General features: G+C 34.6%; 1 long non-coding RNA gene across 1 annotated transcript; it reads right to left on the reverse strand.

The window, feature by feature from the left end:
- Positions 1-105: 105 nt before the first annotated feature.
- LOC134261593 (uncharacterized) lies at positions 106-3,018 on the reverse strand. The gene is made up of 3 exons (XR_009990847.1): positions 2,959-3,018; positions 2,384-2,551; positions 106-382 (listed from the first exon to the last, which is right to left on the reverse strand). It is a non-coding gene; the product is annotated as an uncharacterized LOC134261593 (long non-coding RNA).
- Between the last annotated feature and the right edge of the window lie 21,836 nt (positions 3,019-24,854).

The raw sequence follows: 24,854 nt of genomic DNA on the forward strand, positions 1-24,854 counted from the left end.
TTTTAAAAGAAAATCTAAGTCCGTCGGACGGGACGTTAAATGGTGCCCCGTGCCGAAATATAGCCGACTCGGCGAAATAGAAATCAATCACTCAATCTAACCCATACACTTTGTTATGTTCCAACCTAATGACGCCTGACCATTATGGTTGTCTTCTTGACAGAGGCCCCGTATATAACTGCAGGAGACCATGGTTTTGTCCAGTATCCTGGGTCCCAGGGACCATTAAGAAAGGCATTGTAACAATTGTTAAACCACCAGCCTCCTTTGCAGATGTTAGCACAGCTTCCTCTTAAGAACCTGTCATAATCTCGGTCTGGCGTAGAAAAATAAACCCCAGAGAGATCTCGACCAGCATACCCGGTGTCTACCATACCGTCACCTGTGCAATATAACAAAAAGAGAAATCTTGCACAAGTACATGTTCTTCGTTGAGCTCTATTCATAATGCTGTAGTACATCTCGCATGGTATTCAATAAATTCAACAAAACTTTCACAATACTAACACTTGGGAGTGAAATATAATGAAGTCAATATACCGAGAATCACTATTTTCGTATTGGCTGAATGATCCTTTCATTTTTACCTGTCAGTCATTTTTATGAAGGTTCAACATAAATACCATGTTGAATACGGCTAATTTATTTTATTTTGTTATATATTTGTACAATTGCAGGAATGTACTACGCGTTATAAGCGCGACATTTTTACATATGAAATACGGTAGAAAAACGTTATTTGTGTATATTGCTGATGCCTGTCTAAAAATGCAATACTATACATTTATTGCATGATAGTGAGGGAAATATGAAGACTTATTCAGCCATGAAAAATCATATTCCCAGAGAGCTTCGCCCGAGAGGAATATATTTCTTGGCTGAATAAGTCTTCATGTTTCCAGAACATTCATGCAATGAATTGTTTATTATACCGAAACAAGCAAAACCTTTGGATAAATATAAAATTTCAAATTAGGCACCGCTCTCAAATTCACTTTCATTTTTAACGTAAAGTTACTAAAACCATTTGGTCAACACATTATCATCAATTTTGTGACGCAAACCAGGCCATTGTGACATCTACTACTCTCGGAAGTTTTCTTTAAACGAAAAATAATTACTGCGGGAAAATGCACTAAGTATCCGAAGAGGTGGAATATGATGAAAAGCATGCCGACGGCCGTGAAATATTATTAGTTACACAGTCGCTGAAGACCTTTTTCAATAAAAAAAAATTGTGCATATTATGAAAATATTAAGTTTTAATCCAATAACAATCAACATAAAATATCGTTACGGTAACAAGAAATTCAACTAAACTACCTACGTAAACCGTTTCCTTGCCGCCATTTTTATTTACAATAACAACGCTTCGAACGGAATCGCGTGCCCGATTTTCATATTACTCCTCGACGGCGACGTAATACGGAAAATTTCAGGGCGTCATTTGATTAGCTTTTATCCAATCAGTAATCTGTCTGAAGCGGGATAAGAAGTTTTACGGCCCTATCACGTGATCACCTAGAACCAATCAGATAACGTGTTGTGTAGAATATTTATAATGACGTATAATAAAATGCTATATGAAATCTTTAAAACAATTTTCCGTGTTTAAAATTTAAGAAAAAGGCAAGAAAAGTTTCATTTTACGGGATTCTTTGGCATAATATAGAGGCTGAGTCAGGACACATTGGATATAACGACACTGACAGGATACATGTTCTATTTAGTGGTTTTATAGAAGCCCAGTTCTGCTCTTTGTTGTTTATGTCATTAAATATAATGTTCATCTTTATTACTGTGTAACAAGAAACAATTGAAATGATAATTTAATTTGAAGAGAAATGCGAGGTTATGGTGACGGGTTCTTAAGGATAACTATTTAAGTTTTTTTAATCAAATAAGTTAAAAAATGCATCGTCGTGTTGCTAATTTTTTTCTTTCCATTGATTTTTAGTGAGGTTTCTCCTAGATTTAAATTTTTGTATATGCCAGTTATTTGAGGGTGAATTTGACATTTTACTGGAAGACGTCACCTCGATTCAGTACTTTGATTTGTAAATATCCAAGTGCATAGAAGCTTTAAAAAGAATTAATGCATTTACAGTGTATATTATCTAAAGCCCGGTATTATGTAACACCCAAATCCCTGACCCCGGGGCCACGAAATTCACAATATCTAAAGTGCATCACTTCTTTAATTAACTACGTATGTAGTTCGTTTATTTCCAGGAGGAAGATGCATTAATTACGGTAAACAAATCTTAGTTCAAAGATATTTTAAGCTACATGTATGTACAACAGAAAAAATCAGTCGCTGTTCTCTCTCCCTATTTCATTCTTTTCTCGTTTTAGTTTTTGTAAATGTATACATTTCACGTACCTAATGTTCCCCCCAAATACCCCTCTAAGAAGAGTTTATACTTGTCTGCTTCAGTGGAAACAGAAAATCTGTCATACAACGCATACAAGCTGCTGCCATTCACTAATGTAATCGAAACGTTGAGGGACGAGTTCCTTCCCTTTGTTAACTGATGGATTACGTCATTTCCTGTTTCGATGTAAATATTGAAAAAAAGTATCATGATATATAATTAACTTTTCATTTAAATCCGAATCTGAGCCAAAAAGTCAAAATTACCTTAAGTATTCGTTCATAAAAGGAAATTTATCCTTCACAGTTACACTGATTTTTTTTTTCAAAATATTCATGAAAAATCAATTTTTAAACATTTATTAGGATTAAAAAAACTATAACAATATTTAGGGATTAAAACAACTTAAACATTATTCATTTCTAAAGTATTAATTCTGACAAAGCAACTCCCGTAAACAAATGGAATCTTCACATATTTAATAGTTTAATCTTCATAACAAAAGAAGAGAAACAATTTAAAACATTTAAATTGGATTTTAAAAAAAACTTTTTTTTTTTAAAAAGCTGTTATTTGTATCTACCTATCCAAAGATTCCCTTCCGGTTCCCCAAATCCATTTTTATACTCAGACCACACACGGTCAAAACTGAGGACTCCATCTACTCGTTTTTGGATAATCTTTAACAAATGAAGGCATGTCCGTATATGTGTTAATGCAAAGAAATTGTGCAAGAAGAAATAAACATGAGAATGCGTATTATGAGATAACTAATCTGAACAAGAGGCCCACAGGCCTTATAGGTCACCTGAGTATCATGTAACAACTTTCCAGCGATCGTATTTGGTTCGTGTTTTAATCCAAAAGCCATGAAATTCACAAATTTTGATAAGAGGCACCATTGCTTATCAAAGGGCAGATTTCAAAGCATTAATTTATTTTTAGTCAAAGTACCCCCATGGTACCCCTGACCAAGTGGCCCTGAATTTATCTATTTTGAAAGAGGCCCCTCTCTTCATTATAAGGCCAGCATTTTTTTTTTATGTTTAGGTTTAGTTATGAACATGAGAATAAAAAAGTCTCGAAGGAAAAGGAAACAAAAAAAATTTTGATAAATCAATTGTACATTCTTTTTTTATGCTATTCTAATAGGCTCCTTACCACTGGACACATAATACCTACAAATACGAAAGTAGAACATTTAATTGCTTATTTCATCATCTGCCATCATTTGGGCCAGTTATATAAATTTTGTGATGTTGGTCAAAAATATTTTAAAAAATCAATTCTTTAAAAGTCTTTCAATATATCTTCTTACAGTTCACATGTTAGCAGTTATTTCAACTTATGAACCATGTGTAAATTGATTAAGTATATACATGTACTAAGAACACATCACATTTTGTTAATAACTATATTATATGCTCTGTTTAATAATCATGTATGTAATATGCCCACAAGGGCCCTGATCTGGAATAATAAAATCTATTCCATTCTATTCTTCATTTTTTTAATGTGTTAGGTGAATGTGTAGACATTGTTCTAAAATTTACTTGATGCCTAAAATTATAATTCCTATCATAAAACAGACAGGGAGTATTGGGGAATACGGTGAACATTTTTTCAATTAAGTGTAAAATAATTTCTCTGGCTGATACAAATGATACTACATGCCTGTATATATTTGTATATTCTTGCCTTAATAGTTGATTTTTTTTTATTTCTTCAGGTTATTGTTCATTTCTTCTGACCTCAAATGGACTTAACTTCTCCCATAGTTTTATTCATTACATCTGATGCATAAGCAACCCTTATCTGAAGAATGATGCTTAGACTGTAAGCTATGACAGAGACCTAAACAATGTCGCTGGCAATATGCAATAGCTACCACGGGCAGTTTAAAACCTGGGGGAGGAAAATAATTTACAGACAGAAACTTGAAACGAATACATAATTATCTCACCAGCATGTCATTGTGCAACAAAGTCGTCAGCATTTTATTTGTCCTTTGAACGGGTGAAACGTTTTGAATGGCACTCGTATCGATGAATTTTACACTAAACCAAGCTATCTTCTCAAATGTAGGCTTGTAGCTTTATTTACCCGCCGTTTCATCTTAAAACCGGAAGTGCGAGTTCGTAAATTTGAAATCTCGATCCCGACTCATATTTGACATCGGAAAGAAAAAATTTTCTGAAAATTCAAAACCTTGAGCGGAGGCTTTGTACAACTGAAAATAAAATAAATCCTGGCCTTAAATATGTAATTAGATCATTAGCATATTAACCAGGAGCAAAGGATAATATGTTCAAAGAATTCATGCAATTCACTATATAATCATTAGAGCCCCACCCTAAAACAAGAACCCCTGACCCTGGGGCCATAAAATTCATAATTTTGGTAGAGGCACTCTTGCTCATCATAACTATGTACTTAGTTGGTTTATTTAATACCCAGGAGCAGAGAAGAAGATTTTCAAAGAAATAATGTATTTTCACTATATAATTAATAGAGCCCCGCCCTAGCACCAGAACCCCTGACCCTGGGGCCATAAAATTCACAATTTTGGTAGAGGCACTCTTGCTCATCATAGCTATGTACTTTGTTGGTTTATTTAATACCCAGGAGCAGAGAAGAAGATTTTCAAAGAAATAATGCATTTTCACTACCTACTTATTTAGCCCCGCCCTAGCACTAGAACCCCTGACCCCAGGGCTATGAATTTCATAATTTTGGTAGAGGACTCAATGCTGATTACAATCATGCAAACAGTTCGATTGCTTGATGTCCAGGAGTAAAGAAGAAGATTTTTAAAGATTGCATTAATTTTAGTGGTTTTGGCCCCACCCCTCAGGCCCCAGGGGGGCAGGGATCATGAAATTCACAATTTTTGTTCCCCTTCGCCCATAGATGCTTTGTGCCAAATTTGGTTGAAATTGGTTCAGTGGTTGCAGAGAAGAAGCTGAAAATGTTCAAATGTTAACGCACGACGAACGACGAACGACGACGGACGAAAACGGATAGCAATAGGTCACCTGAGTTTACTCAGGTGACCTAAAAATACATGAATATCATATCATATTGAGTCACTACATGGTTATACAGTGACGTAGAATCGTTTTTGAAAGAGGAAGCTGTCATGGAAAATCAAGAAAAAAAAAAACTTGCTTGAAAAAAAAAATCACAAGCAAAGAAAAAAATACTCAAACATACTATTTCAATCTTCTTCGACTTTACTGCATTACAAAAAGGAATTTGTCCGAAATAAGAGGAAAGTTGATGATGCGTGCATATTATGTAACGAACTCATTATATCCATTTGTTTGTTACATCTATATGATGTTTCTCTGTTCACATAAGATATTTCCTCTCCCGTTTGCTTCGCCGTAATCGATTACAAAATGACAACGTCCTAGTCAAGTATTAAAAACGAATAGCTTCGTAATGACCCTGATTTTATGTTAAGTGTTTTATTAACCCTCTACCCTTTAGCTAATCCCATATTCAGTGTTTTAACCCTCTACCCTTTAACTAATCCCATTTTCAGTGTTTTAACCCTCTAACCTGTAACTAATATGAATCATCAGGATTGATTACATTTAATATACTAGAGATCGAGGTGAGATATATTTCTTCTCTTTATCATGAACTATAGATATAACAAACGGTAGTCAAGCTAAGAATTGCATTCAAACAATACCAATCAAAATCACAGCAACCATGGACCTCTACACAATCCAATTTGGGTTAGGGTGCCATTGAGGAGTGAGCATCCTCCGCTTACATCTGCTGTGAGCTTTTTGTCATGAAATAATGAAAGAATCCGTCGACAATGCAGTCCACAAGTATTTATGATAATAACTTTAATAAGACCGATCACGGTAGCTCAATCTGTAGAGCGCTTGCTCCGTGATCGGGAGGTCACGAGTTTGAATTTGGGCCGCGACTGACCTAAGTCGATAGAAAATGAGTAGGAACTATTCCTTCGCCGTGCACTCGGCACTTGAAGTGAAAGTTGCAGGTCCTGCAGATGAGACCTTGAAAACCGAGGTACAGTGTAACAGCAGGCGATGGGAAGATAAATATCCCCCACCGCTCAACAGCCCTGGATGCGGAGTAAAGGTCTGAATTTGAAGCCCTTTGCCGGTACATGAAAATGATGACGTCTCTACACAAGGGAAAATTCTTGGATTGGACGTAAAACAACAATCAATCAATCATGAACATAGATACCGTCCATCCTCCTTGCAGTGTGCCCATATCACAGAACACTCTGACAGGACGTGAGCTTGCACCAGAGGGGTTAATGTCGTACACGCCGGAGTTAGTGTTACCATTATCATAAAGGCTTTTACAATCTGTAGCAGCTGAAATGGATAGAAAATAAGAATACTGCCAATTGCATCATTAAACATATGGAAGATTTAATGACCAAAAAGCCATACTGATAAATCCGAATTATAAAAATGATGTTTTCTGCTGAACATATCATGATTACTGTATAATTTGAAAACTCTCACAATATACTCCGGTTTCCTAAATATCATTACAAATTTGATTTTCATAGAGCCGGTTATTTTTTTGCTCGCTGGGCTAAAAACGAAATAACTGATGTTTTCTTTTTACGGACATCGAACGACAAGAGGTGGCGTCTCAATATGTGAAAGAAAAACTAGCAAAAATACCTTGACAATGCAGGTCCGATTTCCACGTCCCGTTTTCGAGACATAAAATCCTGTCCGATCCTCGCTGTTGATAGGAATCGTGGCATTTAAGGTGCATTTCTTTAAATAGTCCTATACCGTCTCCATCTTGTACATCCCACGTAGTATTATTTATGGTTGGGATCCCACAGTCTGAAAAAGATATAAATCTAAATGAGCAGCTTTATTGATTTTGAATTTTACCTTTCAGGTTAAAGGAAGAGACGGTGTATGTTTTGGGATAGAGAACGTTGCAGTAATCAGGTATTTTCTAAAAAATAATATAGTATGCAAATATGTATGTAAAAGAATTCGAAAGCTTACACTGAATTTGTTGCAACAGATAAAAGGGCTTTTTGGAGTGGTAGAAGAGTAACAACGAAGAGCGGGAATCTGTCTGGGAACAATCGATTTCCCAATTAAAGTGTCAAAATTCACATATTTTGCACGAATGCGCAGCAACACAACAAATTGATCGAAACTGTAAAACTATTTAACTGACCAGAATTTATGGCTTTCTGCAACTTTATTTTTTCATTAGTTACATTACATTTCTATCTTTACAAAAAACGTATCTCTTTCAGTTCTTTCTTTGCTCTGACCCCATGTGAATTGGTCGTAGATTCGTTTTATTAAATTCCCAAAATTGTGTTTGTTTGAAACCCCTTCGAGAAGTTTTAACACCTGTTGCTGGAGTGCTACACATTTGTTCATTGAACAGTGAAATCTTTTTTGTGCCTTTACCCACTGCAAAACGGTCTTGGTTTATACAGTATTACACTAGTAGAAACATGAAAAGAGATTTTATTCCGTAATGGATCAATAAGAAAACACTTAAAAATGGCTCAACCTGTAGAAGATCTAATAGAAATAATTGAAAAAAAAACAAAGTTTGTAGACTGTATATTTCAATTATGTATGCAATGAAAATTGCCTTGGTATTAAAGTTCATTAAATTGTTAATCTATATTGATAGTTCTGCAGACTACACATATTTCAAGTTCTCTTTTTATGCGTCCGTAAAATCATTGAAACGGAATAGGGTTTTTTTTGCAAAAGCTTTTTTACAGAAATAAATACATGTGCATTACAAAAAATCAGACAGAATAATGGGCATAGTTATGGAGGGGCCCTAATCAGATATTTCTTACTTTCAATGAGAAAATTGGGGCACACTATATTTAAAAAAAAGTGCATTAAAATTTTGTGTTTTTAGTTACAGTCAACATTAAACCTTACCAGACACGACACATTTGGATTTCTGAGATTGTGGACGGATGCATTTCTCATTCATCTTACCGGCTGAAGCTGAACAAGATACCAAAAGACCCTGAAAATCATAATGAAAAAAAAAATGATTTATTTTCAATCATATGAATACAGTATGAGTAAGAAACCCTAAGACATTTAAAAATATGCATCTGAAACCAAGGTCTAGGTAAAAAAAAAAATATTTGTTGAAAGGTTTAGTAATCTGTGAATGTAACAAGAATCACAAATATATACGGCGAACAAAACTTAATAATAGTTTTGGAAGTGGTTTAAGTTGTGGCTGATGTCAAGGAACCTTAGTTCGTAGAGCCCCCCCCCCCCCCCCCTGTCAAGGTAGACAATGGTACGATAAAGATCCCGTCACCCCCCCTGTCAAGGTAGACAATGGTACGATAAAGATCCCGTCATCCTTCACTGCTCAATGGCCGTAGGTTACGAGCGAAGTGTAAAAACATTTTTATTTGTCAAAAGTTCATGCATCGTTTGGATATTTTTAAAAAGTCTACTTCGAGTAGGAGAAAAATATGTACATTCCAAACGTACATGACTGACAGTTAACGGAAATTCGCATGATAGACTTTCTGATAGTAATTCTAGAGCAAGTACATTGTGTCATATGAAAAGAAAAATAAGCCTGCAAGTATGGTGGCACAATAAGTACTCATAGGGATTCCAACAGTGTTGGGAAACCTGGTCCCGAAGAAACATCGTCCCTTAATATATTGTCAGTGTGAAACTCAAATTTCACAATACCATTTTCTTCATGTCTTTTTTCTAAAATCTATAACATTGCTTTTGAAGCAGCTGAAACAATATTGTCTTCTCTAACATTAATTGTATGTTTACCTTATCCAAGTTGTTCATGGCGGTGTATATCCAGCCCGGGCTTAGTCTGTTCATCCCTGGCCCAAACATGTTTCTTTCGAAGTTAATTTCACAATAATTTGCTCCTTTGTAATAATTCACCGATTTGCACCTCTTTGTTCTTGAGCACTCCTTAACACAGTCTAATATACTATAATTCCCGTAGGAGTCTATCATTTTTCCCTGTAACCTGCGTTCATGTTGAAATGTAAAGAAACTATGTTTTATACTTTCTTGACAATTAACTTGTACACTGATAATCAGAGTTGCAATAATGGCCTGAAAAATTATTTCCTTCTGCATTGTCTCTGGTCCCTGCGAAATGAACGTAACTTAAGGCAAGTGGTAACTTATGTGTTTTCAAATCAAGTTTTCACAGGTTTTCAGTTCACAAATGCCCAGCGTAGAATCAATATAAATCAATCAGTATCAAAGATTCATTATAAAATTGCATAATACAGACATGCATACAATGGAAAAAATCAAGCATCGATTTATTGCGTTCTCTTTAAGCAGATTTTATTGTAAATTGAATAAAATTTCCTTTTAAAACATTAAAGGAATTTGTGTCTTGACAAGATAAAACTTAAATCTGAAGGAAGGTCTTTGTAGTATCCCAAGAGGAAAATAAAATGATATTGACGAAATCTTCAAGTACTCGTTTTTAATCACCTTTAAGTCTTTTGTGTGTCAAAAAATATCGACAGCGTTGGAAAACGATAGAAGCAGTTGATCTTGATTCGTAGAATGGGGATTTTGATGTTAAAGGATAACAATATATCTATCACGGCTAATGACATTGTGATTTAAATTAAAGACTCGTGGTGTAGGTTGACCCATCCAAATTTTATAGGGTAGATCCGGCTTAAAAGTAAAATTGGCAGTAAACAGGAACTGACTTTAATTGCCATATCCCTCGCAAAATGTGTTTCTAGATCTTTCTGATTCTCGTGATTTCAAACAGTAAAAGGGTGGGAAGAAGTTGATGGTAGTTGGGCTTAAAAGTGACCATTTCTGTCACTTTGGATTTTATTACAAAATATCACATGTACGTACATAATTTTGTGAAATCTGGTAATCTGACTGGCCAATACAAAGTCATTGTTTTTTTATATAATGAACAGTGAAACTGAATATTGACTCGCACGAGCTGTCTCGTTCTACTTTCATGTCGGTTAAATACGGTGTCGAAAGATTCGAAAGCTTGAAATGTTACGAGTACTAGTGAGGAAGATTTAAAAAATATGTGAAGAACTCTGAGGATAAAATTACAAAACGACTATCAAGTTATTTGTTAACATTTTTGGGAATACTTAATCTTCCAGACAAATCGGTGCAGATTTTGAAGAGCTAACATATGAAGAACTTGTACGTCTGCTGGGGGAGGGGGGGGGGGGGGGTTATGAAGAAGTTCGGAAAAAGAGGAAATGTACATAAAACATTCTGAGATGTCTCAAACCTCAGACTAATGGAGGATTTCGCCCTCGATCAATATACCCCAATGTATCACCCGGTTTGGCACATGCCACCAAATGGTCATTTAACCCCCGTTTGGTCAATCGCTCATATCGAGGTCGTTTTTAACTACCGAATGGTGGTCTAATTTTTATTCAGATATAATTGTTATTGAAAGAACACATGGCATATTGGTATTGGTATCGGGGAATTTAAATAAACATATTCCTCACACAGTTAATAGAATTCAGCCGATTTTCATGTGTAATTTCTGTGGAACTTCGTAGGATCCGATACCCAAAGCTGTCGGTGACGGCCGAAGTCCTTGCGCCAAAAGACTTAAAAAAAAAAGAATTTTATGTGTTTATTTGGATATACGTACTGTAAATTATATTTAGACTAGTGGAGTAACTTTAGAGAAGTGTGCATTCGATCGTTCTTTTGATTTTTTTAAAAATATAAAATCCCCTTAAACACGAGCTCCTCGTATCTATTCGTATGGTGGGTACGTACAGCTATAATATTCATTTTTTTCTACATTTGAATATAACAGTTATTTTTTTTTTAATGGTAAAGTTACGATTTCTGTGCGATCCTTTGTGACTATAATAATTCATGCTTTTGAATACTTAGTAAAAGATTAACAAAGTGGAAGTTGCAATTTTTCCTGTTTTTATTGCATACTAATGAAACAAAATAAAAATGAACTCTAATTTTTCCTTTTCTGTTTCATACTGAAAATTGACACTTAATATGCCTTCCTTGTTATCTCAGTCTCTTGACCAGGTTTGGAAAAGATCGTATTTTTTATTTTATTCTACTTAGCATGTATTTAAAATACTTGATATGCGAATTCACAGAAGGTGAAGAATGTTCCATGCCTGTATATGATTTTTTCTTTAAAATTTAATACTATATATGCCTTTATGTTGCAAATGTAGGTTGCTCCTAAAGTTATAGAGGATTGTTCTGCTCTCTCTCCCCAAAGGGTCAAGACGGCAGAAGGACCCTCCATAAAAAAAACCTGCAGTTCCTTACGGACACTTGTATTTGTTTTTGAGAGTTCTCCAATCTGCAAAACTGTAACGTTTGCAAACTTATGAATTCATTTATTTCAAATGAGTTAGCCTTATATAAAACTAATTAATTTTAACTGGATTATTCCGTTTTGCCGGTTAACAACTGATTTTTTTAATAATTAACTAGAACTGTCCAATAGGGACAAATACCCCCGCGGGTGTTTCAGAGTAGGGTGCAATTTCACAAATATTTTTGGATCTATTAAGAGGTGTTCACTATTTTCTTAGAAACAGTTGGAACATACACATATACACACATCTTTCATGATGGACATGATGATATGAAATTGGTCACATGATATTTTAAAAATGTATCTTAAAAATATATCAATTTAACTAATTAATCTTAAAAACTTAATCTATACCAAATTGATTTTAGAAAGGAGACTGACCATCAAATGACATATGCTATTTAAGAGGCAGTCCACTGAAAATCAGGCAATGGGTGGCACATCGCATGTCATGGATTTTTATTATTTTTTGCATATAGACTTATTAAAGCAAGTGTTTACACATGACAACATCCAAAATTTTTTAGTGCTCCACTAGTCCTATTTTGGTGTTCAATTTTAAGTGCAGAAAGGTCAACATGGGGGTAAAAAAAATACTACGTTTTTATTTTGTTTTATATGTACCAGATACGCAAAACCTGGATGTGTCTATCAATATTATTTATACCATAGACTCTTATCTTTAATTTTAGTAATGAATAAGACTCCAATTTATATTTCTTTAGAAAAAAATATGTGGTCCAAAATTGAGTTTAGCAAGTAACTTTTTGAATTCATTATCCAATTTTCATTACGTTATAAAACCCAATACATTTCAATGACAGATTTTTTTCTCATGTTATTATCTTAAAATGGGGACTAAGCGATTTCGTGGCAGAATTGGTATTGTTTAACTTATTTTACCCCGTAAGTATCCTGGAATAAGTAAATAAACTGAGTCTTTGAGCTAGAATGATATATTCATAAATTTAGAAAATGGGGACCCGGAAGTGCCAATATGGGGACCTCTGTGTAAAGGTAGGGGACCCAACTTCTCATAAGCTTACAGAATTGGGGACCTTTACTCAGTCCCTCATACACAAGGAACAGAAATGGGGACATATTTATAAATTTAAGTTTGGAAGATGGTTGGACATGTTTATTTATTTATTTATTCCGGCGCGGATTCAGGGATTTCTCAATGTGGGAAAGGGTTATCCTTAGTCCAAAAATTTCCAATCCAGAAATTCCTTAATAAGCAATAACAAATGAAAATAAAAAAGAAAAAAAAACATGTTATATCATTTCCCAAACGTTTATAAATAATCTATTTCTATGCGCTGTTGGTGGGGTTTACGTTTTTTTAAAGGAATGAGGTGGATGTGTTCAAAAGACATTTTTTTGCTTCACTATATATACATAAGGAAAACGGCTTCTTAAATTTACCCTTTACATTTTATTACGGCTCCACAGCACCACTATTATGTTATACCTGCCAACATCCCTTCTCCCCCGTTTACGCAAAATAACGGATTTAGTCCAGGAATCAGTTTTATAAATTATAGCAAAATCTCCCTGACTATGCATGTATGACCATGGAATTATTTTATTATATGTATATAAAAAAAATCTCAGTGACTCGATAAACCATTTATAGCGAAGCCCTGTAAGCACATGGATTTCCAGGTTTTTACATCAGAAAATTAACTCGAAATATTTTTTTTTATCTTTATACAATCGTAGTTCTACTAAATATTAACAAAAAAAATGCTGAGTTTTGACAAAACTTACAACTCCACTAAATCCTCTTTTAACAAAGCATTTCTTGTTTTCATGAATTAAGACAATACATACATCATTGTCAACAGTGGAATTCTTGCAATATATTTCGTCCATTGAATATAAGTGATATTTTTTTCACATGCAGTGTGAAAATAATAATAAGAAATGCAAAGTACTTAGGCTAGTATTACATGAAAGAACGTGTTTGCTTTAATGTGATCAATTTTAAATGATATTCCTCATATCAAACATTCAAAATTACATAATATGTGTAAAGTTGGCTTATTTTTCAAATATGTTTTCCTTATTGTAGCAGCTTTATATAAGTATATTCTTCACACATTATTTGACAGACTTTGCCTCAAAATAGACAAATAATACAACACTTAAGCTGTAAGCTTAAAGATATGTGTGCCGTGTTAAGCAGTATTTTTGCACAGCTGAAACCGAACAAAAATTTCTGAATTATGATAAGCTATCAAAAATTGAAGCATTCTTGAAAATTCGACGAAATATTATTCGGTATTAAAAAAGTACTGGTCCGGAAAAGAACACGATATTCTCATGCATATTTATAAAGGACTGACCGTTTATCCTGGATCTGCGCGTGTGCGCGGGAAAAGCATCGCGAGAAAAATCAGGTCGAGGAAAATATTTTTGTGACGTCTGATCAGTGAGGAACCAATATGACTGACAAATATACCAATCAGCTCAATGAGTTGCATTTAATGCATTTATGGGTTACTACATAAAATTCTACATGTGTTTTTCGAAAAGGCTAGTTTTTTAAAATCGCTCTCGGAAAGACTTGATGCATTTTCCCAAGCATTTACATGCTTAATACATTATGTACATTTATTATCTACTAATCCCATGTTCATATTTGCCTACAAATGATTAACAATGATAAAGATTAAAGTTTTCCCCACTCCATTGTACAGGTCCGTTTGTTTCGAGTTTCACCGTGCTGTACTGCTAGTGAAAAGACAATTGCACGTGATTATTCCTCGGTACAAAAAGCAACCAACTCTGAGGTGTGCTCACGTATTAACAATCCCTAACTCACGTGTTTGTAGTAAAAACGTAGTAGACCATTATGCTTTTCGGTTCATTCACGAGATTGGACCATTGTTTGCTGTGAGCATGCGAAACCACGTGATCATGAATATTTCAATAAGAGGCGGTTTATTATCCGTCTCGGAGAGAAAATAATTTTTACCTAATAATATTTCATAACTTTTAAAAGTGATGGAGTGGAATAGTCTTATTTGCAGAAAGTATATAACTTTTACCGTTACGACTTGATGAGACACCACCTATACATTTATTTCTTTTAAAATAAAACACTAATACGGCATATATCTCTTTAACTAACAATCCATAACAAACAGTCATACACTAATGTGTATGTGATCAATGAAGAACTGCAATGGTTACATTATGTAACTATAAGTTACATGCTATGCATTGTACCCCTATTAAAGACATTAAAAACCGCCCAGAAAAAAAAACATAGACGAGTAACTATGGAAAACATGTGCACGTCGCTATGTATAAATAATGCCTCAAGGGAGAATGCCGAACATGCATTCGGAGCAGTACATGGTATGCAGAAACACCATATATGTACATGTATAATAAAGCAAAATCAAATAATATGACAATATTGTTGTAATATTATTTATAGAAACGTATTCATTTGAATATAAATATAAAAAACACGTGTGTGTTCTGCGGAGCACTGGCTTGGAATGATCCAACACCTCACAAAATAACGCCTTCTCATTGGTCTTCCTTTGGCCACGCCTACCATAAACAGGCATTTCCAATAAAATACGTTTCTATCATACAATGCTTTCCCGCTATTCTACGAAACGCGGGAAAACTCTATCATACTATCGCAAAATGGCGTTGAAAAGTTCAATATAAATAGGGACCTGACCTATCCGGCCGGGCTTGTTTTTTTCTTTACAGAAAGCTTGTCGATTTCCGTTCCGATTTGTCACATTAGGCTGAATACATATATGTTACAATTTGTTTTTCATAAATCTTTATTTCACTTTCATTATTATTCTGAACTTTTTATCTCCAAACGTAATACATGTACTAGAAACTGATATTTTCTTTACTACTCATTGTACTTTGTGGTAATATCTACTGTTTATGAAATGCTATTCTTTTGTCTAGTCTATTTATTTTACAACATATTTCCGTGGATATAATAAAAACATACCATTAATGTGAGCAAATTACATAGGCCTAAATGAAATCCAAGGGAGTACAATACTGATAGTGATAGATGTAGCCCTACTTTTTTCAAAATTAGAACATTGACCTAGAGCAAAAGTACATATAGCTTATTCTAAATATATTAAGCTCAAATAATTCAAGCAATACGTAACACACTACATGTAACCCAGACAAGCACCAGTAGCACAAATGGAATAAAAGCAATGTGATTAAATTCTAAGGAATACATACAATTGAAATTCATCGCCGCTCAATGCTGCAGAGAATACTTGTATCGAGTAACACAGAGTGAGTTGTTCTTGTCCTCGGAGAAAGTGAGCTTTTTTCTTAGGTTTGTTCCATCTGACTGACAACTGTACACTGGATTGTTACGAATTGATCTTTTTTGAGTGTTTCTTATATCAAGATAATGGGCATGCATAAGGGATAGCATCGTCTCAAACCACGGCCAAAATGTACGATCCTCTCCCATTCTGGAAAGAGCTATATACGGACTCCGGACCGTGGCTTGAGACGATGAAGGGATAGATGATTGAAGGAAAATATACAAGCCTGTAAAAATAATTTAAAATTATCTTTAAAAAGGCGAAAATTTCACAGTTAATAACTCAATAATTATTGCGTTTAATCGCTAAAATCATTGCATTTAAACGCATTAAAAATATTTCTTTCTCTGAACTGGCCTCAATGGGCTTTCGTAGGTTTTTCATAAATGCAAAAAAAAAAAAAAAAAAAAAACTATACACTGGTATATTCACTAAACTTATGAATATTTTTCATTGAAAATGCTGCTACATTTTAAAATTCATTGTTTAAAATTATAGTGCTAGTACAACGCAGTTAATTTAGGTGATTATTAGGGGAATTAGTAAAAAGCATCGTTTATTATTTGCTTTTGCTTTGAATGGATACAGTTATATCTGAAATTCGATCGTCATTGTTATTCTAATATTTCCATTTTTCTCTGTAATATCTGTTTGAAAGTTGGGGGAGATTATTTCTTGATAATTCTGCCGGAATGTAAATTAGGCAGGTCGATAGGTCAGCAGCTAAGGAGGCCTAATACGCATGCAAATCTCATGCGCATCTGTCTCTGTGTCTGACGCTAAGGAAGGCAAAATATGCATGTAAATCTCGTGCGGCTGCCTTTGTGTTTGACGTCAGTGTGCGAGGACTATGGAAATTGGCATGGAAGTCCTTGTGTAATTTAAATCTATTAGTCTACATTTTAAATGTCTAAGTCTTCAATTTTATTTCACAATGAAATGGAAATATAAGGAATCACTGTCTAGTTTGGAGAGTATGCCAGAGACATCAACAATAAGTGGGAAACATGGGTTTATTTTAGCATAGGGGGCGAAGCCCGTTATGCTAAAATTATCCCATGTTTCCCACTATTGTTGATGCCCTGGCATACTCTCCAAACTAGACAGTGATTCCTTTTTAAAAAAGTTTCTAAAACGATATAATTATACACTGTTTCAAAGATCTTAGGTTGAAGCTGAAAATATTATATTTCGTACGTATGGATAAAAACAATCTAGATTTTATAAAATAACCTAATTATGTTAATCCGTTATTGAACTTTCGACATGTTTTTTTTATTATTACTATTATTATTTTAATTTTCTTTTTTAAAAAATCTGTGTATTCATTTGTGTTGTTGCGTAAAGGGCGCTATGCCACTGCTTCAAATGTATTTTAGACTTTGATCAAGTCACTGTCTTTCCTGCAACAAAACTTGTACACAAAATCTGAAATGGGAAGCACTGTCCATCAAATACTCGTTATAAACAGTCGTAATTTTATGCAATAAGACAGTTGACAGAGTGCGTTCAAGATCGTAGCCGCTACTTAGCCTCTACGTAAAGCTACTATCTTGTATGCAAATACTGGCGGATTTCGAGGGGGGGGGCTTTTGAGTCTAGATATACATAAGATTTAATAAATCATTTTTTGTGTGTGGCTTTGGGCACCGACCCCAAACTTGTTGCCCCCCTTTCAAGATTCCTGGATCCGCCACTTGCAAAGCTAGCCTACTTGCTACGCAGGGAGAGGTACATGTAGCATAATTTTTTTATCCTAATTAAATACCAAATCCAAGACATCCTACTTAATTACAACTTTAAAAACATGTGATTTTTAAAAGGAGGGGGAAGGGGGTTGCACTTCGCAAATTAAATGTAAATTTACATTGATATTTACACTTGTACGATCTACCATCGAATATGTCCCCGGCCAAGAAGGAGGGCATCAAGAAGATCGAGGCGGTACGTACAGCGTAGGACAGACAGATTCGCAATTGGATATTACCAAAAAAGAAGCAGCGTAACATTCATACTTCAGCAGCTCCAATGGCAGTCACTACAGATCCGTCGGGAAAGAGTCCCAGACAACATGCTATACAGGATAGTCTACCATCTTTTGGACATCCCGGCGGAGAGCTACCTACATCCATCACTGAGAACCAGAGGCCACACCCTGCGATTCCTGCTACCACACACCAGAACAGAAGTGTACAAGACCTCCTTCTCCTCCTTAGCCATCCGGCTGTGGAACTCATTACCAGGAAGAACAGTTGATGCCAAGACCCTGAACAGCTTTAAGACCCAGCTGTCCAGTGCCAATCTCTAGTAGAAATCACAACTGCGCTTTTAATATCTTTTATTTTTTTAATTTTAACGAGCACTGTATATAGACACTCACCCCTAATGCAGAATGCGATAATACTTAAATGGTTTGTATTGAATGGGAAGAAGAAGATATCTGCTTTGATCTATAGGCCAATATTTCAGACATTAGAAAAGGCTTAGGAATATCCGTTGCGATCGATTGCTACTTGCGTGAAGATTTTTTTTGTTTTGTTTTGTTTTTTTTTTTTTTTTTTTTCTTTTCATGTATCGCTTTAGTACTAGTCAACAATGCACATTTTCCCGAGGAATGAACTGCATCGATCTTTTCTGCAGTATCTCTGCCACATATGTCGTAAGTACCACTGACTGAGGCAAATCCCTCACTAAAATTTTAAGAGTTTTCTGAAAGTGCACTTAAATTAATTATGTGTTTCGATCTTTAAACAAAATTAAGATTTTAAACTTTTGTTTCCTTTTCTGTAAATCGATCATATCACCAGGTGCTTCATTATCGTGTTGAAAGCATGTAAAAAAAAATATAATTCAAAATGTAAAAAAAAAAAAAAAGATTGTCTTTCATTGCCTGAAAATACGGGTTTCACCCCCCCCCCCCTGAGAATTATCCTGGTTGCCTCCAGATCCCTTGCCTCACTAAAAATTTAAGCCTAGTAACGGCCTTGCCACAATAGTACTATTACAAAAAGATGTTCTTGAGAGCAAACGCAGCAATTTTGTTCGACATGATTCGACATGAATACACAGGGTACAAGTAAAGGGACTTACACACAAGATAAGGTATATATATAAACTGAGGACCTAATACACAGGGTACAAGTTTGGGGACTTACACACAAGATAAGGTATATATGTAAACTGAGGACCTAATACACAGGGTACAAGTTTGGGGACTTCTTACACACAAGATAATGTATATATATAAACTGAGGACCTAATACACAGGGTACAAGTTTGGGGACTTACACACAAGATAAGGTATATATGTAAACTGAGGACCTAATACACAGGGTACAAGTTTGGGGACTTCTTACACACAAGATAAGGTATATATGTAAACTGAGGACCTAATACACAGGGTACAAGTTTGGGGACTTACACACAAGATAAGGTATATATATAAACTGAGGACCTAATACACAGGGTACAAGTTTGGGGACTTACACACAAGATAAGGTATATATGTAAACTGAGGACCTAATACACAGGGTACAAGTTTGGGGACTTCTTACACACAAGATAAGGTATATATGTAAACTGAGGACCTAATACACATGGAACTAAGTTTGGGGACTTACACACAAGATAAGGTATATATATAAACTGAGGACTTAACACACATGGAACTAAGTTTGGGGACTTACACACAAGATAAGGTATATATATAAACTGAGGACTTAATACACAGGGTACAAGTTTGGGAACTTCTTACACACAAGATAATGTATATATATAAACTGAGGACCTAATACACAGGGTACAAGTTTGGGGACTTACACACAAGATAAGGTATATATGTAAACTGAGGACCTAATACACAGGGTACAAGTTTGGGGACTTCTTACACACAAGATAAGGTATATATATAAACTGAGGACCTAATACACAGGGAACTAAGTTTGGGGACTTCTTACACACAAGATAAGGTATATATGTAAACTGAGGACCTAATACACAGGGAACTAAGTTTGGGGACTTACACACAAGATAAGGTATATATATAAACTGAGGACTTAATACACAGGGTACAAGTTTGGGGACTTACACACAAGATAAGGTATATATGTAAACTGAGGACCTAATACACAGGGTACAAGTTTGGGGACTTCTTACACACAAGATAAGGTATATATGTAAACTGAGGACCTAATACACAGGGTACAAGTTTGGGGACTTACACACAAGATAAGGTATATATATAAACTGAGGACTAATACACACAAGATAAGTATATATATAAACTGAGGACCTAATACACAGGGTACAAGTTTGGGGACTTACACACAAGATAAGGTATATATGTAAACTGAGGACCTAATACACAGGGTACAAGTTTGGGGACTTCTTACACACAAGATAAGGTATATATGTAAACTGAGGACCTAATACACATGGAACTAAGTTTGGGGACTTACACACAAGATAAGGTATATATATAAACTGAGGACTTAATACACATGGAACTAAGTTTGGGGACTTACACACAAGATAAGGTATATATATAAACTGAGGACTTAATACACAGGGTACAAGTTTGGGGACTTCTTACACACAAGATAAGGTATATATATAAACTGAGGACCTAATACACAGGGTACAAGTTTGGGGACTTACACACAAGATAAGGTATATATGTAAACTGAGGACCTAATACACAGGGTACAAGTTTGGGGACTTCTTACACACAAGATAAGGTATATATATAAACTGAGGACCTAATACACAGGGAACTAAGTTTGGGGACTTCTTACACACAAGATAAGGTATATATGTAAACTGAGGACCTAATACACAGGGAACTAAGTTTGGGGACTTACACACAAGATAAGGTATATATATAAACTGAGGACTTAATACACAGGGTACAAGTTTGGGGACTTACACACAAGATAAGGTATATATGTAAACTGAGGACCTAATACACAGGGTACAAGTTTGGGGACTTCTTACACACAAGATAAGGTATATATATACACACAAGATAAGGTATATATGTAAACTGAGGACCTAATACACAGGGTACAAGTTTGGGGACTTACACACAAGATAAGGTATATATATAAACTGAGGACCTAATACACATGGAACTAAGTTTGGGGACTTACACACAAGATAAGGTATATATGTAAACTGAGGACCTAATACACAGGGTACAAGTTTGGGGACTTACAATGTATTTTCTATACATAGAATCTCTGTGTATAGAACTTGTAAGCTTTATGATAAACGAAATGACCAACTTTTCAATCGTCAACTTCCCTTACTTATGCAGCAATATACATGTACCTTAAATGTCACCTGCACCAGATTTTGTATCTCTAACATTATCTACATATGAATAATTTCTAAAACAAGGTAATTTATCAATCGACGAAAAAGTTGGTGAAACAAGAATTTCAGCATTCTCGTTAAAAGTCGTCATATTTCATAAGTTCTGTGGTGATACAATGACCGTGTCACAAAATACAATTTATCATTAATTAACTCAAATGCTAACTGACTGTTGATGCAAAATTCAAGAAAGTTCGTTTAGACATTTCAATTTAAGGGACGGCCATTTGATTGTGATGGAGGTGGGGGTGATTTTCGAAAGAAATCTATCCTCGAAAATGTCGAAAAAAAAATCTGTTCTCGACTTAGGAAAAAAAATTCGTCCCAGACCAGTGCTTTTACACTCCCTAACCCCCTTCCCCACTCCACGAATTAGAGGTTTTAGACTGTTGTTTTCCTTTTTTATCTATTTTTTTTATTTGATTAAATACTTAGATTTTTTTCCAGTGAAGAAGAAAATAAGTAATCTGTCCTCGATCTTGTTGGAAATAAATAAACTGTCCTGCACCGACATGAAAATAAATAATCCGACTCGAAAAAATGTGCCAGGCACCCTCTTAGAATCAAATGATCGTCCCCTTAGTCATTTCAATTCAGATCAGAATAATTAACCGAACTGAAATAAAACAAAATTAATATAAAAAAAAATGTTTAAATTGATTCCTTATTTTGTAAGACATCGCCACTGAATAAATAAAAAATATGTCTTATTTGTCTTAACAATTTAATTCTGCAATACATGCATTTTTAGATATTACCCATTATCCTTTTGGCATCTCTTCCTCTCTCTCTTTCTCTTTCAAGAGATATTACATTAAACACATACTTCTATTTTATGGCGAAAAATGTATACCAGTCATTCAGGTAACAGAATGAATGAGTACAACCGCCTTACCACTTGACCAGTTCTGACACTATTGTCACAATCGTATTTTTATGCACACATGTTGCATTTTGCACGGATAATGATTTTTATTTAATTCTTGTGATTTTCAAAAATATGCCTCTTTGAAACAAAAATCGAAAAGGTTAGTTTTGAAGAAAATGTATGTTACAAGGCGGCGATTTTTTGGAGCAATGAGGATTCCCTATTTAAAACACAGACAACTTGACTTGTTATACCTTTAAAAATTTATTCCTATATAAATCTATACGAAAAAAGTCAAACATTTTTAATGTTTTACTGAGCAGGCGTAAAAACATCGATGATGGACCGCTGGGTGAGATGTTGGACCGCTCGGGGAGATGTTGGTTGAAATTACCCATCACTTTATTTAATCAAAAAATAAAAATTACCTGGACTTGTTAAACCAATAAAAAAATTTACTGGTCCTAATAACGACATGAACATGTCTTGTATGTTTTAATGTCTTCTGAATGCTTACGTCACAGAATGCGCAGGGCTTAATCTTATTTTCATTCGTTGGTGTTAAACAGTTAAGGACCTGATGTTACATTACGGAATACAGTACAAAATACATGTATGTTAAAAAATAAAATGAAATGATTAACAAAATATTTATTGACAGAGATCTCAGGCAAAATGCGTTTCGTCGGACCCTCGAACCAAACTGTCTGCCTTCGGCCTAATGGCCTTGGACAGACAGTTTGGTTCTTGGGTCCGACAAAACGCATGTTGCCCCCGAACCCAGTCAATAAATGTATATTATTCACTTTGTGACTAATTTACACTTCATTTAATGGAAAATTGGAAGAAGATATGTAGTTTCCAAATATTACCCTATATTGTGCTGTTACAGTGTATACCGTCACCTGTATCTAAAACAAATAAACTTCGTTTTCTTTTGCTATTTATTTTTTCTTTTAACTGCAACAAGTTTAGGGGAAATAAGTCAGTATCCTCCAGCATTCTTAATCTTCCAGCAGCATCTTCATTTGTAAAATATGAGATACCAGTCGATATTTCTTGCCTTCCCATAAATATATTCCAAAAGAAACCATATGCCTGATTAATACAATGAGGTCACATACTATTGACTGTGATCATTATTTTACTTTCAGTGTTCTTTATGCCCATGCCATCAGAGTATTTCAAAAAGTTTGCACCTGCAACACGTTTTCTTATTAATTAATAACACCTTTAATCTTAAATAGGTAGTAACGTTTCACATTTTACAGTTCGCAGCCGTCCGATAAGTTCCCCTTCATGTTCGAATCCATTTCAAATGTACAGTTTGGAGGCAACGGCCGCATCCAACTGGTTACCGTTTATTGTTGGTTCACGTAAATCATTACCAGCGATAAGACTTGTTAATAAATTCGTTAGCTGCATTAACATGGGATAGATTTGTAAAATGCAACGTTCAATACAGAATTATTCAGAAAACTGAATTTCAAATTAATAAAAATAAATACATAAACATGACATTTAAAGCCTGGAATGAATTAAAAGTAAATCCGTCAATTTAGCACGGTGTCACAATCTCTCTCTCTCAATCTCTCTCTCCCTCTCTCTCTCTCTCTCTCTCTCTCTCTCAAACACATGCATTCCACGTGACTGTCCTAACCCAAACAAAGGGGAAGGGTTGGGTAGAGCACATATGTAAGTTTCTTCAATTTTACAACTTTCCATTACTACCAAAACAGCAAAAAATAAATTAAAATAAAGGAAAAAATCCTCATTTGTATCGGTTCAAGCATATACTAATCTTGATGAACAATATTTTCTGATTATGTGATATGAATGAAAACATTTTGAAAAATTCAAAGTTCTCTTAAACAAGTTCTGTGTTCAAGCAAACGAATTTTATTTTGATTTTAATATCATTGATATTATTAAATAAAGACATCAAAGGGCATTCAAATCCTCCCTCGTTTAGCACGGATAAATTGTTTAGTCGTAAACTACAGATATTTGTGAATCTGCGCATTTTTCAAAAAATTATAATTCAGCGTAATGTTTATCCAAAAGTGGTACTCATATCTGTAACATAATTTATTGTATTCAGTATTTTAATAAACAAGGTTGTAGATAATATTTATAATAATATTACGATTTATAAAAGTAATGGCGGATTAAAGGGGGTGTGGAGGTCGTACCCCCCCCCCCCCCCAAAAAAAAAAAAATTCAAAGTATCAAAGTGACATATGACTAATATTAATAGTGCAATACGTTGGTTTTTTATAATTAATAAATGGTAATTTTATGACTGTTTTTGTGAAATCTTGTGGATGTACAAATGCTATTTTTCAAATCTGGTCTTGTTAGTTCTTTTTTTTTCTTTCAAGTGAAATATCATAGTGTACATAAGTAACCCATTCCCCTTTTTTGTACCTGGTTTTACACAAAAAGCCAGGAGCTTCCGCGGACTTCGTTCCTAAGACCCACTGCCTGAACGAAGTTATCCACCCCACCCCCCTTATC

This window comes from Saccostrea cucullata, unplaced genomic scaffold, assembly GCF_032062105.1.
Source record: "Saccostrea cucullata isolate Sc308-1 unplaced genomic scaffold, CSIRO_AGI_Scuc_v1 ctg2089, whole genome shotgun sequence".
Taxonomy (NCBI): domain Eukaryota; kingdom Metazoa; phylum Mollusca; class Bivalvia; order Ostreida; family Ostreidae; genus Saccostrea; species Saccostrea cuccullata.